Source organism: Cervus canadensis, chromosome 21 (assembly GCF_019320065.1).
Source record: "Cervus canadensis isolate Bull #8, Minnesota chromosome 21, ASM1932006v1, whole genome shotgun sequence".
NCBI lineage: Eukaryota > Metazoa > Chordata > Mammalia > Artiodactyla > Cervidae > Cervus > Cervus canadensis.
In genome coordinates, this window is record NC_057406.1 from 11,369,988 (window position 1) to 11,388,559 (window position 18,572).

Here is an 18,572-nt window from a genome sequence, read left to right on the forward strand (position 1 = left end):
GCTCAGTACAGAAAAATCGACATTTGGATAACTGAATGAGGGTCCATGAAGACTAGACAGAAAGAACTCAGATGACTCAGGCTTTTTGCTCAGGCAGCCAACTGCACAGAACACTACTCACTGAGATGAAGAGATGATATGGGGAGAAGTAAATTCATAGTAGGAGAATGAATTAGTTTTCAGAAATGGGGTCTGAAGTTCAAGAAATGTTCAGCTGGCACCAGGAAACACAAGTCTGGAATTCAGAACAGAGAATGAGCTTGAAAACAGAACTAGGTATTACTAGGATTAAAAGTGATACTAGCATATTAGTTAACAACACTAGACAAAATCCTTTTTAAAAAAGTTATGAATTGTAGTGCTAGAGAAGATTCTTGAGAGCTCCCTGGATTGCAAGGAGATCAAACAGTCAACCCTAAAGGAAATCAACCCTGAATATTCACTGGAAGGACTGATGCTGAAGCTCCAATACTTTGGCCACTTGATGCAAAGAGCTGATTCATTGGAAAAGACCCTGATGCTGGGAAAGATTGAGGGCACAAGGAGAAAGGGATGACAGAGGATAAGATGGTTGTTTGGCATCACCGACTCAACGGACATGGGTTTGAACAAACTCTGGGAGATAGTGAAGGGCAGGGACGTGTGCTGCAGTCTAAGGGGGTCACAAAGAATCAGACAGGATTTAGTGACTGAACAAAAAAAGGAGTTTGACGGGGTAAAAATCAAAGTAAAAAATCCAGAAGAATGAATACCAAATAGTAGATTGTACAGTCAGGACTGGAACCTACTAATCTCTCGACTGTCAGTCAACTGTACTCACACTGGGTTTCCTTCCCAATGAGAAAACCATGAAAAATTTAAAACTCTACTTCTTAAGACTTCATTTTCCCTTCAAATAATACTGTACAAGGTAAACTTATGTTGCTTAAAAGCAACAAGGTTGCTTAAATGGTTACCTATAAAGCAATTTTTTTCTACCCAAAGAAACTGCTAACTTAATGGTTTGATACTTGTGGTCTAAAAATCTAACTCTATTCCAGGAAAGGTACTTTCTAAAAACCAATAGTTGTCTGCATGTTCCATGAGGCAAGCATGTGCTCACTGCTGAGAATCAACCTGCAACAGATACACAGGTTTCTTGAATGAATGTTTCATTCTCCAGGGGAAAAAGAGAAGTACTTAATCACAGTTACACTGGATTCTTGCCAAGGTAGACTACAGTGCAATGTATTACTTCACCTATTTCATACTGTTCACTTTTATGTTGCCCCCAATTTTGAAAGAGCAAGCAAGCTGTGGAAAACAGTATGGCAGTTCCTCAAATAAATTAAAAATATATTTACTATACGATCCCACCAACTCCACTTCTGGGTATGTATGTACTCAAAAGAACTGAAAGCAGGGTCTTGAAGAGACATTTACACACTCACGTCCATATTCACAACAGGTAAAAGAGAGCAGCCCGAGAGTCCATCAGTGGATAAACAAGCACCACGTGCTGTCTATACACACAAGAAAATATTCAGCCTCCAAGAAAGAAAACTCTGACACAAGTTACAACCTGAATGAACCTGAGGACCATATGGTAAGTGAGATAAGTACAAAACACAAATACTGCATGATTCCACTTACCATGGGTGCTTAGGGAAGTCATACCCACAGAAAGAATGGTGGCTGCCAGGGGCTGGGGGAGGAGGGAATGGGAGTTACTGTTTAATGGGTACAGTTTCCGTTTTCGCAAGATGAAAAAAAGCTTTGTGGATGAATGGTGGTGATGCCTGCACAGCAACATGGGTGTACAACACGGTGACTACACACTTAAAAATAGTTAAAGTAACTTTCATGTTATGTGTATTTTATGCATTTTTTAATAGGGGGGTAGAAATACACTGTAGCACTGTATCATATTGCCTCTTTGTCCAGTAAATTTTTTATTGATGTAAAAAATACACTCAGAAAAGCACACGGAGGACACACAGTGGACGAAGCATAAATGCGGTGCGCCCACGAACACCAGCACCCAGAGGGCCTCACTCCCTCACCACTGTAAAGCGCTCATTTTAAGGGGTCCAACCCCTTTCATGGCCAGTTAATGGTCACAGAAATCTTCAAGCAAGGTTCTCTGAAGACTGGCCAACTGTCATGGACCTAAGTCTTCCAGTGCTGAGGGCCGGCGGTGTAATGTCCCTCTGTATAAACTGGGACACAGAGAGTGGGGTGCGCAGGCTAAGACTGGTGGCATATCTTTCCAGTTCTATAATTAGATTCTTCAGTAGTGGAAGACAGGCTGTAAAGTATGTCCCATGATTTTGTTGGCTCCCCCTAAGGTGAAAGTAGCCAATTTCAAAGTGACTTGAAAGTTGTACACTGAAATCACTCCAGTGTGATCTGTCATTCCACACTGGGGTATGTGTTTGAAGTTAGTACATGGTTAAAATGACATTTCTGGTATCAAGTTGACGCTCTTCTTGTTGGGAAACCTGAGTGGTACAGAATGTTCTACGTGAAAGTACCAGTAGGTTATGCCCCTCATGATCTCTTTACGATGCAAATCTAAACTTCTAATAATGAAACGGGATTATTTTTTAGGACGGAATGATTTATTTCAATAATGGAACCAGCAGGGATATTAAAGGTACAAGATTTTCTTTTGAAAACTAGCTATTTTTTCTCTTTTTAAATCATCATTAAAAGTAAATACTAGATGTGTTACCTTGGCTGGCTTTCAAGTCTTCAAAGAACCTTGCTGGAAGATTTCTATCATGTTAACTGGCAAGGAAAAGGGCTAGACCTCTTACAATTAACCTTTTTAAAAGCTTTATAGTGGGAATTCCCTGGCAGTCCAGTGATTAACACCCAGGTTCAATCCCTGATTGGGGAACTAAGATCCCACAAGCTGTGAGGTATGACCAAAAATAAAATAAAAACATAAAAACTGTTACAGTGATGGGGGAGAGGGGTCTTCAAACACCCCAATCTACTATTTCTCTCCACTAACTTTCTGATTCAAGCCACCGCCATGTCTTACTTGTCCTAATACAAGAGCCAGTTACCCACCCACCCAGCCCACTCCTGATCCTCAGGACCCAGTTCCCACACGGCAGTCACAGGGTAACTTTATCAAAAGGCACTCCCTTGCTTTCTGAGCCCTCCAATGGCTTCTCTTCACACCTAAGGAAGCTCTTATCCTGGCTTACAAAATCTTAAATGGCTTAGCCCCTAACTCTGGCCTCACCCTGTATCCCTTTCCCCCTTGCCACTATGTTCCAGCCTCAATGACCTCCCATCTACTCCCCAAATACTCCAAATGCTCAAAGGGCTCCTCTGTGTCACTGGTTCCCACAGCCTGGAATGTTCATTGCTCAGATCCTCCCATGGCTGGGCTCCTCCTTCACATGCGAATCTCAATTTAAAGGTCACCTACTCAAAGAATCCTTCTCTGACCACATAATCTCAGTCTTTCCTTATCATATCACCTTTTAATCTCACAGCACTTGTCTCTGTTATTTTTATTTCTTTATTTACTACTAGTCTTCTCTCACTAGACTGAAAATTCCTCCAAGAAGAGACATTATGTATCTTCTTTACTCCTATATTCCAAGTACCTAAAATTGCTCCTGGCACACAGCAAGTGTATTCACTAAATATATGCTGAATAAATAAGTGGGGAATCACGACCCACACTTCAAGGATAAGTTAGGCAGAAACTAACTTCCCTGACTTCCCAGGTCCCTGACACTAACTCCTTCACTCTTCTCATTTACTAATGTTTCTATTACAGTAGCTGTCAAAATTGACTGCATTTCTCTGTTCACTGGTCTGTCTTCCCCTCTTCAACTGCAAACTTTGCAAGGTCAGGGAGCCTTTTGTGGAATCCACTTTTGTATCCACAACCCCAAGCTTGGTCTGGGATGCAAAGAAGGACCTCACAATCTTTTCCTGTATGATGTGGAGGAGGGAGAAGACAGGGACAGCTAACATGCAATCAGCGCTGACTAAGTGCAAAGAACCCTGGATTCTCTCTTGAAATCCTTACAACAGTTTTGGGAGATTGGCACAACTGTTTCCTCTACTCTGGAGATGACAAACACCCAGAGAGGTTATAAATAACGTGTCTTAAACAACAGTAATAAGGGGCAACCTAATCTGCCCAATCAATCTAGTCCGCCTAACACCCCAGTTAATGCTCTTATCCACAACCCTCTATGTTAGCATGAACCATAAGCTGTTCTCAAATAAATGCACGGTAGCACTTAAATGACAAAACCAGGCGGTAACACTGACAGAATGCTACACTTCACAGAAACGCTGAAAATATTAAGAAACAGGCAAGAAATGGGGTGGAGCACAGAGCCTTGCCACATACCAGAAACAATAAAATGACTCGTTAAAACTGGAATTCTTTCCAAACACTCAGAACATTTCTGAGTAGGAAAAAAAAAGTTAATTAAAAAAAAAAAAACGGTAACTGGAAAAAGAATAACTGATAAAATGGGAAAAGTTCCCAACATATGTTACTGACACAGCCCTTAACAAATGGCACAGCTGATAACTGAGACGGAGCAACAGTTAGATTTCTAAGACAGGCAGTATTATGCATTCATGTTCACAAAATCTCAACTGTTGGAAGCACAAAGAAACATTTCAAATCAAATGCAGCTATTTCTTAAAGATGATCTTGAAGCTATGAAGACAGGCAACACTCCTATCATTTACACTACTTTCCTTCTTAGCATGAAGTAGGGTAACTTTTGAGTAATATCACAAGGAACCTCACTCTTCTAACTTACTGCCCCACCCACTGACCAACTTTGCTGAGAAGAAATCAGGCAAAGCTGCTCCTGTGCAGCAGAGCTGGGGCAAAGCCAGTGAGAGCTGCCCTCTCAGGCTTGAGGCCTACTTCCCAAGTACAGTGTTACTGTCCATCACTACACAAGTTCAGAGGCTAATTCAGAGGGCCATCAAGTGCCAGAGAAGGTGAGCTTTTACACATACTCTCATTTTAACTTTAAAACCTGCCTGCTACAGACAGTACGAGCTCTATTTACAAACAAGAGGACTAGGGGTAAGACCACCCTAGGTTACACAAGTCACAAAATAGAGAAGTGAGAACTGCCCAGTTAGGCCCCCTCCACGGTACAACACTGCCTCCCACAAAGGGAAGTGGTTCCAGTTTTCCTAGTCATGATGTTATCTCTTTGAAGGGAGGTGAACTGTTGCTCAACACTTAACGGAGCCAACTCTAATAGCTGACCTTTCACCCATCATCTCATTTAACCCTCTAACAATCCTTATAAAATGGGGTCCTATTTTACAGATGAAGAAATTGACACTAAAGGAGATCAAGTAACTCAATGACACAAACTGAAGTGGAAGACTACAAATTCAAATCTGTATCTGACTCCAAAGACCAGATCTTAACTCCACCTTGTTATTGTTCAGTCGCTGAGCCATGTCTGACTCTGTGACCCCATGGACTGTAGCCCGCCAGGCTCCCGAGTCCATGGAATCCTCCAGGCAAGAATACTGGAGTGGGTAGCGAATCCCTTCTCCAGGGGATCTTTCCAACCCAGGGATCGAACCCAGGTCTGCTACACTGCAGGCAGATTCTTTACCATCTGAGCCACCAGGGAAGCCCATAACTCCACATTACAGGGCTTCATTTAAGGTACAAACACTGCTTTATAGTGACTGGTCATGGTAATGAATAAAAAATATTTTTATAAAAAGGACTTTCTATAACTCTTATGGTCGTGTTACAATGTCATTTCTATTTCCCAAGACCTATAAGCAACTCTGAGCTTCTAAAACAAAGAACAGTGCACAAAAATCCAAGTGTAGATGAGAAGAACAACAGTTCTAAGCGTAATTAGTCAGGGAAATCCTGAGAAGTCCAGGGTATATAAACTGTCATACCTACAATGAACCAAAATATGTAAATTATGCAAAGACTTCCAGAAATCATCTGCCCTACAATACCACATGTTGCGCTTAGTCGCTCAGTCATGTCCAACTCTTTGCGACCCCATGGACTGTAGCCGGCCAGGCCCCTCTGTCCATGGGGATTCTCCAGACCAGAATACTGCAGTGGGTTGCTACGCTCCCCCTCCAGGGGACCTTCCCAACACAGGGATCAAACCCAAGTCTCCCAGATTGCAAGCAGATTATTTTACCACATAACCATACTCGTGTTCCAACTATGTCAGAAATAAAATCTTTCCAGGTCTATCTGGATATCTGGCCTGTAGAGTCAATGTTTCAGGCAAAATCAAAATCCCTACACTTCAGTAGAGAGCTGTCTGTGTAAGTAAGGAACCATTACTCAGGGCCCCTCTCACCCTGCATAACACCTCTACAACACAAGTTTGTTGGGGGTACAGGGGAGGGTTACAATGCTGCAGATGGAGAAACCAAGAAGTGTTTAATTATCTTTCTCAGTATCACAATCAGAAATTTAGAAATAAAACTTGTGTCTATAACTTTTCCCAGCATCACTGAATTCCACTAAACCACAGGGTTTTCTTTCAATCACCAATTTAAAAAAAGGAATAGGGAAAAAGAAAAAAGAAAGACAGGATATATAACTATCTGCAGACCTCACAGCAACTCTTCTCAGACTAAACACTCATTTCAAGTGGAAACAAAAATAGTTTTCATTCTTAAATTGATTTGTAGAAGTTTCTATTAGACATTTCAGAAAGACTCAGATTTATATGTATTAATTCTCCTAAAACCAAAACTGAAAGTCTCAAACTTCAGAACGTATACATAACAGCAACTGGATGACTAAATACACGTAAGGATTCTGAAGTTTCAAGTATCAAGGAGTCGATCTAACACCTGCTTGTCTAGTTTCCAAAGTCTGTGGGTATTAACCAACAAGGCAAAGACACCAGCAACCTGTCCCCTCCACGGAAGTTTACCATCACACCGTCTGCAACCTTGCTGCTGTTTTCAGTCACCCAGTTGTGTCCGACTCTTTGCGGCCCCACAGACTACAGCATGCTAGGCTCCTCTGTCCTCCATTATCTCCCAGAGTTTGCTCACATTCATGTCCACTAAGTCAGTGATGCAAACGAGCTTCTATTTAAGAAGTGGTTGAGAGAAATGACATCTGGATGAGATCTACAAAATGTGCTGTATCTATCTACTCCTCCAGGTTCTGTTTCTGGATCAAGTAATGCACTAATGGATCAAACCTGAACAAGTAAAGCAGCCTGATAAAAGACAAAGCGGCTGTTATTGCGTTGAACCAGAAAATACTTAAAAGATTTACAATTCAAATTTTAAAACACACTGTATTTTAAACAGACAAACAAGTGCTGTGGTGATTGGCTGTGTATATATAAAAAAAAAATTAGATCCCTGACTTATACACACAAAAAAATTCTTTTCAGGCAAGATCAAGACCTAAATATAAAAAACCAAACTTCTAAAGCTTTTAGAAAGAAATGCGGAGACCTTAATGCCCTTGGAGTACAGAACAGATTTCTTAGATAAAGCACAAAGAATACAAATCAACAAGGAAAATGATGATAGTCTGATAATCATTTCCATTCAACAAAACAAACCACATAAAAAAGACAGATAAACCACACAAACTAAATGATACCTGCAGGTCACTTCACAAATATAAACAGGATATGCAATAAACTGCTAAAAGCAATTTTAAAAGTCAACCCAATTAGGGGTAGGGGAGATGGACAAGGACAGACTCAGCCAAGAAATGGAAATCTGAATGGTCACTCAACATTTCAACATGCTCAATCTCACACACAATCAAGAAAAAATTTAAGGTAATATCATTTCACACTCATCTGACTTGTAAACATGTAAAAAATCTGACAATGCCATGGATCTATAAGGATTTAGTTAGTTAAAGCAAATTCTCTTTCTCATACTAAAAAAAGCCAAGGGACACAATTCTGGAGAACAATTTGGCAATGTCTGATAGAATTTTAAATTCTCATAATCTCCAAAATCTCAAACCAGGTAAATACCACTTCTGGGTAATTTACACCAAAGAACTTCATTTCAAAGTTAGTAACCATACACCAAAGACACACACACACACACACACACTCTCTCATAAAACATTTTATCTGGGTAATTTACACCAAAGAACTTCATTTCAAAGTTAGTAACCATACACCAAAGACACACACACACACACACACACACACACACACACACTCTCATAAAACATTTTATCTGGGTAATTTACACCAAAGAACTTCATTTCAAAGTTAGTAACCATACACCAAAGACACACACACACACACACACATACACACACACACACACACACACTCTCATAAAACATTTTATCTGGGTAATTTACACCAAAGAACTTCATTTCAAAGTTAGTAACCATACACCAAAGACACACACACACACACACATACACACACACACACACACACACTCTCATAAAACATTTTATCTGGGTAATTTACACCAAAGAACTTCATTTCAAAGTTAGTAACCATACACCAAAGACACACACACACACACACACACACACACTCTCTCATAAAACATTTTATCTGGGTAATTTACACCAAAGAACTTCATTTCAAAGTTAGTAACCATACACCACACACACACACACACACACACAATCACAAAACATTTTATCCTTGCTGCCTGCAAAACCACCTGATACTTCGCTAACCTATTTTAATTCCTAAAGTCATTTTTTTTTTCTAAAGTCATTTCATAACCAATTTATGGCTCCCAACCTGTAATCTGAAAAACCTGCCAATGATTTCACATATGTGTACAAGGATTTCTAACCAGTAATGTCCACTATAGCACTGTTTTTAAAACAGGAAAAGTGGAAACAACCTAAATACCTTATCAACATGAAAAACAAACTTAAACTGGCTGCATTCATATAATACAAAACACAGCTATAAGAAGATAAAGGTGATGACTAATTAAGATGAACGATATCAAAGTGCCATTTTTGTAGGTCAAAACAGGCAAAAAATCAGCATTTTCAGGAGTCTAAAAAACATGTTTCATGAAAAACAAGTTACAGAATATGTAGAATATTGTTTTACATAAAGTATGAAAATACCCCAAACATAATATTGATTTATGAATAGACTCCAATGTAATAATTACACAAAAACAGGCATTAGAAATGATCAACACTAAATTCTAGATAGCAATAATTCTGCAAAGTGAAATGTAACCTAAGAAGGTGCTTCACCTGTATGTGGGAAAATGTTAAGATTTTGAGAGAAAGGACACGTTTGGTGGGTATGTGAGTGTTAATTATATTGGTCTCTGTATTTTCCCATGTATCTGAAATGTTAATGAAAAAAATTTTTATTAGCCAAATACAATACACAAGTGCAACCTAAATTCAAACCAACTGCCCTATACAAAACTTCTTTCATTGGTTTGAAATGTTAATGCATCATCCTTCCCCTTTTCTAAACTCAGGCTTCTAGCCAAAAAAAAAAAAAAGGGCTTTATGTAATGCCCAATTTCCTTAAAATCTGTCAAGGGAAGATTTATCCCTAGAAAACTGGTCTAGTTCCTTCTTCCAGTTCAGTGCTATGTATTTTACCATATTTTCACTTTTATCTAGGCTGCCAAGAAAATTCAAATCCAAATTTTATTCTTAGTCATTGAATTAAGCTGCCACTTGGAAAAAGAATATATGCTTCCTCCTTTTCCTTATATATATATATATAAATATATAATACATGTATTATATATATAATTATACTTCCAGATCTTTTAAGTTACAGAAATTCTGGAATGAAATAAAATGAAAATAAATCTGAAGAAAATAAAAATAACCCTTCTGCTCCACCAGGCTATGGAGGTTTCACCATCATCGCTTATTTCCTGACCAAAGGAATGGGTATGTGGATAGAACTATGCATACATATTCACTACACTGAAATTTCAGGACATACAATATTAAAGTCAACATGCTACCAATGAAAAATAATTAGGTAATATACTAACAAAAAAATGTATACAAAAGAAAGTGAAGTTGGTCAAAATTTAATAGGGTAATTATTTCTTTCTCTTCAAGACCGTTATGCTTTATATGCTTTGTTTTCCTGTGCATGGACTTTGCAGAAAACTTGTAAGTGCAGTAAGAATATGTAACTTAGAAGCCATATATAAAGAAAGTTCTGTATTTTGCGGGGGGAGGGGGGGGCGGCTGTCTTCGAATGAAAAACTTGAAGTGTCCTTTTGCACAAGTATTTTCCCCATTCCTTAAGATATTCTGGCAGCTTCCTGACTTTGGCTAGCCTTCGCCTTCTGACTGGACACTTACAAGGTCTACTGAAGCCAAGATACCATTTAGGCGGTACACATGCCCTCTACCACACAGCAAACTCCAAACCAGGGGTTACATGAAACAAACCCCCTAACTAACCTAGTCCTTTACCTTCCAAAACGGAATACATATGTACTTACTAAATAGGTTTGGTTAATTATTTCCTTACCAATAGGTCCTAGGATATTAACCAGTCTTATTTACCTCATTTTAGAAACAAAGGATGATATAGATAATATACACCAAGATGACCATTTTATGCTGTAATTTTTCAAGTTTACATTACACAAAGACTTGGAAAAGGTTATTTTTTAACAAAATTAAAGCACTTCACTCAGCAGTAGCCCAGAAGAACACAGTCTAATTTAGGTTTTAAAAAGAACATAACATTTACTCACCACCAGGACTGCAACAGACATGAAGAAGTTATATACGCCTATCCTCAACAAGTATATTGTCTACTGGGCAGTCACCCAGATTCTTTTAGCAGGGTTGGCAAGATTACGCTGCCTTTCAGGGCTAGACAGGGAATCTAAGCAGGTGAGCAGCTCTATCTAAGGGAGAACATACTAGAAAGAACTACTGCAGAAAGCTGGTCTTGCCTAAAGTAACTCTAAACCAACTTCAAACAAAATATATCTCCCAGTAAGAGAGACAAAATACACTGCCAGATATGTTTAACTGCCAATCAGGTAAGGATTGAAAAAAAATTCAAAATGGTATAAAGAATCTAGACCTCAGCCACAGTTCTGACAAGAGCTTACACTGCTGTGACCTTTCTGGGTAGCAGTCTAGTAATATACATCAAAACGAAAAATATGTATTTCCTTCAACCCAGTAACTAGACTCAGAAAGTCACCCTAGGGACTTCCCTAGCAGTCCAGTGGCTAAGACTCCATGCTCCCAATGCAGGGGGCCCAGGTTTGATCCCTAGTCAGGGAACTAGATCCCACATGCCGTAACTAAGAGTTCACATGTTGCAACTAAGACCCAGCAGAGTCAAATCGATAAATATTGAAGAAAAAAAAGAAGAAAGCTACAGAAAGTTGGCCTAAAGAGCCACCAGCATGCGACATTGTACATACAATGCATACATATTAACTTTAAACACTAGACAAACAATTTAAACAATCTAAATACCCAACAATAGTAAAAACTATTAAATTATGGTACACACATTCAATAAAATACCAAGAAACTAAAGGATGGAGTAAATGCAAAAGTATTGACCTGGAAAGCCATCACGGACCTTGGTTTTTAAGCACACTGCGTGTCTTCAGTCGCTAAGTCGTGTCCAACTCTTGCGACCCCATGGACTGCAGCCCACCAAGCTCCTCTGTGCATGGGATTTCCCAGACAAGAATACTGGAGTGGGTTGCCATTTCCTTTTCTGGGGGATCTTCCCGACTCAGTGATCGAACCCATGTCTCCTGCATTGGCAGGCAGATTTTTTTTTTTTTAATCACTGAGCCACCTGGGAAGCCCCTTAAACATATTACTACGACCAAAAGGCCGCCATCAGCCAAGCTCCCAGTGCTACTTCTGGTCACACCTGGAAGAAGGACTCCAAGACCCAGCCTAAGAAGGGCTGGCTGCTATCAGTGGTGTGGGTCTTCTGAGAAACGCTCAAAGTCAGTCTACAGTCAAGCTGTCAAGCAGAAATAAACACAAGCTGCCCAGTTACCTATGGCAGTTACAGGATTAATAAAGTAGACCCTCTGGTCTACACTGAGGAGCTTACACAGCAGAATATTCACTGCAAATCCAATATGGGAGATTTTCAAATTGCAACCAAATAAATCTGGAGAAAGGAATGGCAACCCACTCCAGTATTCTTGCCCTGGAGAATTCCATGGACAAAGGAGCCTGGTGAGCTACAGTCCATGGGGTCACAAACAGTCGGACATGACTCATGACTGAGTGACTAACACACAAACCCAGCAAAGAACTGGCAACGCTGGTGATGTTTATGGCACAGACTGGTCACTGCCACCCAGAACATCTAGACAACTTTCCTCAAGAACCAAAACACCTTCTCTCCTACACTGCCCTGAATGTAGACCTCCCAATAACACTTTGCAAAGCTCTGACCTCACCAGAACCTCATCAATCCATCAAGGCTGCCAGAGTTCTTTTTTGAACCTCTACATTGCCATGTAAGCTTCTAAGACTTTGTACACTCATTTTGTGACTGATGAGAATAAAGGTGCAAAAAACAAGAATAAAGTGAATATGTAATTGCAGAACTGCACACACACATGTTAAGGGACAGCAGCGCCACTGCAGCCAAGATATCTCTGGAAGTGATGACTAAATTACAGAAGAAACAAGTGAAATGATGCCAGGACCATCAGTCAGTGTTATCACAACTGTATGTTTCTCTAAGGTCACCGAAGTATGAGTCACTGCCTTGACATTCTTCCACCAAGGGCAAGATGAAGAAGAACAGGGCAAGGACTTAGAGTGCTAATGTTGCATGCCTTGGGGGAGAGGCTCCAAACACAGGACAAGAATGTTACCAAAGTACTTCAAAAACAGTAGAAAAAATTTACAAGTGTTAACTTCTCAATGATCCATTCAGTTCATGAGCCCCAAGAATTTGCAGAAAAACCACTAAAGCAGCTGAAGAGTTATAAGGAAACTTCTGAAGTGAAGATATTGCTCATGAACTTCATCTCCAGACTGGCAAGAATTCACAAGCTCTTTCTGTCCCACTGTGCACAGGTTTCTGCAGCAGCACCAAGAGGAGGAACAAGACCCTTCTGTTTGCATTACCTACTTCTCTGCACCTGGTAGTCCCAGAGACCACTGAGGTGCTGCTCAGGACCACGCCACCCATTCTGTCATGACAAGAACTCTGGGGAAGTCATGACAGGAGGAAGCAATGCCCTGAGAGAGATAACAGCTCAATGACTGAAAAACTTCCTGAAAACTTGGCCCAGTGTAAAAAACACTCTTGACCTCTCCTAAGACTCTGATTCAGTTCTTCCAAAAACTGAATCCTCAGATATCACAGAAGGAACTCCAGGGTAAGCCTACAGAGGCCTCAATAAAATCAAGGGTGCAAGAATATGGAGACTTAGATGCTAAAGATTACATTCCAGGAACTGCACTTCTGAAAGCTGAGGAACAGAACACTGAGAACCATCCAGATAGGTGGGGAAATACCAGGCTCAGTGAGAAGGAACCTGATGTAAATGGGGGGGTGTGCACCATTCCTTTGATGAAGAACAGCTAGAAATCTCCAAGAAACTGAACAAGCTTCACAGAGGAGCCAAAATGTCCAGTCCAAAATAAGTGCTTCTTCAGAAAAGAGCAGCTGGTGCTATGGGACAAACTTCTGAAAAACGGAAAAAGCAGTAACTTCCCAGCAAATTTTCCATTCCAGGGAAAATGCTAAACTTGTGTTATTAATCTGAATATTAGTGAATTAAGACTGCTGATTTGCATTTAAAAGTCCAGAAGCACTATTTTTTGAAAATCACCCCAAAAAAAGCACACTTGCTGAACAATGACTGGTTTGATCCCACTCCAAAAACTCTGCAATACAAAAATGAATCCTAATATGCAGGTTTAAATTAACAATGAAGCAACATTGGTTTATCAATTGTAACAAACATAGTGTGTTAATACAAGATGTTATTAATAAAGGAAAATGGAGTGTGGGTGATATGAGAACTTTCTCTACTAGCCACACAATTTCTATAAATCTAAAACTGCTCTAATGAAGTCTGTTAATTTTTGTAAAACCTGCATGTGTTAGATGGATTTGCAAATAAACATTTGCATATGCAAAGAGAGAGGGAAAGCTCTATATCAAACTTGTTGCAGTGGTTTCCTACAGAGAGTGAGGAGCATAAGGAAGAATTTTTACATTATGTATCTCTCAACTGTCTAACAACTTACTACACTGAGCAAGTAGCACACTGAGGGCCTGGGTGTTGAAACCAGACTGTGTGTGCTTAGTCACTCAGTCGTGTCCAACTCTATGTGACCCCATCGACTACAGCCCGCCAGGCTCCTCTGTCCATGGGGATTTTCCAAGGAATTCTCTTGGAGTGGGTTGCCAGGCCCTCCTCCAGGGGATATTCCCAACCCAGGGATCGAACTCAGGTCTCCTGTATTGCAGGAGGATTCTTTATTGACTGAGCCACCAGGAAACCAGACTGCATGGACTGAACCCCAGCTCCATCATTATCTAGCTGACCAACTCGGGCAGCTAATCTCTCAAGGCCTCCAGTCCCTTCATGTGCAAGTAGGGACAACAGTTTGTGTACCTGTACTGAGCCGCTGCAGGCATTAAATGACTCACTACCTGTAACACGTAGACAGGAAAACTATCTGGTCCATAAAGTGTTCAATAAATAGTGTCCACCACCAATAAGCATCTATTATGCCTCATTTTAAAAAAAAAAACCTTGATTGGTAAGACAAACAAGGAAAACTTGGTTCATCAAGCCCCTTCTAGTGAAACCTTCAATACAGAAAATACAATGTATTCAACTGCCAAATAAAAATAATATGAGTATTTAACAGACTGCAAACCAATATTTGGCAATATAAGCCCAATTACATAGAAATAATCACTAATACATTCTACAAGGGTAATCATAAAAACAAATCCCTGATTTGTGTTGTGATTTTTGCTGTGATCCTATTTACTTTTTTCTTAACATTTTTCTGACTCATTTTAACTTTCTACATTGAATATGTGTTGTTTTTAATAAAGTAAAGGAGTGGCAAACATTTTCTTTTGAAGGCCAGATAGTAAATATGTTTCCAGTTTACAGGCCATAAAGGTCTCTGTCCTAACTACTCAACTCACACCACAAAAGCAACCAGCTAAATGAGAGCATATGGCTATGTCCCATTGAAAATTTAATTTACATAAACAGGCAGCAGGTAGGACATTGCCCACAAGCTGTCAAGTTTACCCACCCCTGAAATAAAGAGAGAAAGAAAACTGTGCTCATTTTGGAAAACAAAAAGAAAGTGCATCTGCTAAATTGACACTATTGATTGGGGGGAAGGTACTTGTTCATTTATTAATATATACAAGAGTAGGGACCAAAAAAAACCAACTTTTTTATTTAGGCTCTGGAAATCCTCCTCTCATCCTTAGTGTCCCAGTAAGAAAACGCTTGCTAAGGAGCCTAAAGTCTGAATGGGAACACACACTAGTAGCTAGGCAATTACAAACACAGGCAAAAAGAAATACCTTTCGTATTTAAATCGATTTGAAATTTCTTCAAATGTCATAATTCACGACCAGTGGCTGCCACCACAGGGCCTGAAGTCCCAACTAACTGATGAAAGGATTTTGGTTTTGGATCAGGACAGCATGGGAAAATTTATGAGAAGAGTTTACCAGCACTAGAAGTGAAATTTCTATGAAATAAACATGAGGAGTGAAAAGAATCAGGAATGAACCATCTAGAAAGTCTAACAGAATTAGAGTCAGAGGGTGGTAAAACGAGACACGCAAGTGGCCTTTGGTAGGACACTTCAAACTTCAAAAAGTTTCTGATCTCCGTCCCAAAAATAAAGCTTTGGGTTGGAAGAAACTATTCTCAACATTTCACTTGGGACGCAATTTGAAATGTTATGACAGATTTCTCGGAGTTTTAAATGGTTTCTTCGGAGGATGGATGAAGGGCTGCTTTGGGAGGAGATGCGAGGGGAACAACCCAGGGCTGAGGAGTCCAGAGTCTAAATATAAAGACGTTAGCAGACCCCTCTGCTTAAAAAACACGCCGACCCTGCACGACAGTCCCCGTGCCGGGTACCAACCCGGCGGGACCCGTCCACCTTTCTATCCCGCGACCGCGCCAAATTGTCAAGCCCCAGCGGCGAACGAAAACAAGGTCCACAGCCAGGGGCGCCCACAGCGAGCTCCGGCACAAACGCCCAGGCCCGGAGCCGGTGAGCAGCCGCCTCGAGGGGCGACACCGACACACCGGGCCCAGGACCGGGTCCGACCAAGCCGCCTGCGAGCGGGCAAGCGCCGGTGAGGGGTCTCCCCGCCGCAAAAGCCGGATCCGGGCCCGAGCGGAGCCCACCTCGGAGTGCGGCAGGCAGAGACTCGGAGGGGTGACCCGGGGCCGAGGGGACCCGGGGCTGGGGATGGAGGGGGACCTGGACCGAAGGAAGCCGGGACCCTGGGCCGGGGGAGCCGTGGCTGAAGGGGACCCGGGGCGGCGGGACTCGGGACTGAGGAGATCGGAGGCTATGGGAACCAGACTGCAGGAAGCGAAGGCTGAGAAGATCCCGGGGCTGAGAGGGTCTCGGCGGAGGGGGCCGGGAACTGAGGGGCGCCGGCCCAGGGGTCGGAGCAGAGGACCGAATAGTGCGCTCCTCGCCTGCCGCGCTGCCGGGACACCTGCCCTCAGCCCTCGCCCCCGCCAGCCCAGCCTCCCTCCCCAGTACCGCGCTCCCACTCGAGAACCTCACCAGAGCTCGCCGCCGCCTCGCCGCACGTCTCGAACTCCTCGGAACCGCGGCCGCTGGGAGCCCAGAGGAGCGGAGGTGGCGCCCGCTGCCGCCGCCGCCGCCGCCGCCGCCGCCGCCGCCGCGACCCAGCGTCCGGGAGGCTCCTTCAGCTGCCGCCGCCGTGACGCTAATCACACGAGGCGGCCCTAGCCAATGATAAGGCGCCTCGTGCGCAGCCGCGCTCGTCGAAGCCGGAAGCGCCCCCTGGCCGCTCCCGGACCGGAGCAGTTTGGGTGGGTCGGGAATCTAGCGGGAGGCGCCGAGCACCCGGAGACACGGAAGTCCCTTAGCTGTCCTCCCACCGGAAACGGGAGCGTGTGCAGCGGAAGAGGCGTGGCCGGCCGGCTAGGGACGCTTCCCGGTTTCTATGGATACGGCCCGCAAACCGCGGGGGGAACCGAAACAAGGGATTGCTAGACACAGTCCGAGGCGGCTTCAGACCTAAACGCGAAGCGTCTTCCCACAAGATAACAGCGATTGCTTTTTATTACCTCACGGAGACACTCCCATTTATGCCTTACGACTTCCAGAAAACGAATGTGAGCCCGCTCCTCTTAAAAGTATAAAATTCAGAGCCATTCTAAAAATGTTTCAGTGTAATAGCAGGTCAGAAACACTCAGCAATACTGTGTCCATTTGCCCAAAACGATTTATTTTCTACTTGTTTCAACTGAGCTTTAACTTCTTTAAACCCAAAATCTGCCTACATACTTATTCTATAAGAAAACAAAGTGTAGAAGTTGGCCAGTGTAGAAAATGTTTTCTTCACATTCAGTGCTCTGAAGAGGTTATATTGCCTTAACTGTCAAAAAATCTTGTTATACTAATTAAGGGAAAGCCATAAGCTTTCAAGGACGCCCATGCCCCAGGCTTTTCCATCTTGAAACTGAGTGGCACCTTGTGAGGCTCCCAGGCATGGAGGCCTCGTTTTTATGTCCCCCATTTCTTGTAAGCAAGACTCTACCCTCCACGTCCTTCCCTGAGTTCCAAAGGGCAGACTTGAACAGTTGCTAATCAAGGGAGGAGACGCCAAGAAACCACCTGAGGCAAGATTAAAGGGACCAGCGGAGTTTAGCTAGATTAGGAGGCCACGTGAGACCCTGCCGGGCTTCCCTCCTAGCTCAATCGGCAAAGAATCTGCCTGCAATGCAAGAGACCCAGGTTCGATTCCTGGGTCAGGAAGATCCCCTGGAGACGGAAAGGGCAAGCCATTCCAGTATTCTTGCCTGGAGAATCCCATGGACAGAGAAGCCTGGCAGGCTACAGTCCATGGGGTTGCAAGAGTTGGACACACTTAACAACTAAACCACCACCACCATGAGATCCTGTACACACCCTAATCTTATCAACAACCCCCACCCTTGGGAAATATTGCTGTATGAATGCATGCATGCTCAGTCATATCTGACTCTTTGTGGCCCCCTTGACTGTACCCTGCCAGGCTCTTCTAAAACTCCTTATCAAATCCTCCTGGGTAAGAGGGCTCTCACCCAACAATGCTGGCACCCTGATCTTGAACTTCTAGCCTTCAGAACTATGAGAAATAAACTTAACATTGTTTATAAGCTTTAAAAAAAAAAAAAGTTTCCTGGGTGGGGACACATTTTTTCAAGGCCTACTATATCCGCCTTTGCCTGGCAAAATAATAAAGCTATCCTTTTCTACTTCACCCAAAACTCTGCCTCTGAGATTCAACTCCCCACTGGCGTACAGAGAAGCTGAGCTTTCAGCATCACTCCCTGGGACCACACCAAAAGAAAAAACAAAGGAAGCT

General features: G+C 42.3%; 1 protein-coding gene and 1 pseudogene across 1 annotated transcript in view; one reads left to right on the plus strand and one right to left on the minus strand.

Moving 5' to 3' along the window:
* ADIPOR2 (adiponectin receptor 2) overlaps positions 1–16,946 on the minus strand; it is a 37,411-nt gene extending 20,465 nt beyond the window's left edge. Inside the window, exon 1 of the mRNA XM_043440383.1 lies at positions 16,760–16,946. The gene's annotated coding sequence lies outside the window, so the exon portion shown is untranslated. The remainder of the gene's footprint in view (positions 1–16,759) is intronic.
* LOC122423116 lies at positions 1,566–16,948 on the plus strand (annotated as a pseudogene).
* The last annotated feature ends 1,624 nt before the right edge of the window (positions 16,949–18,572 follow it).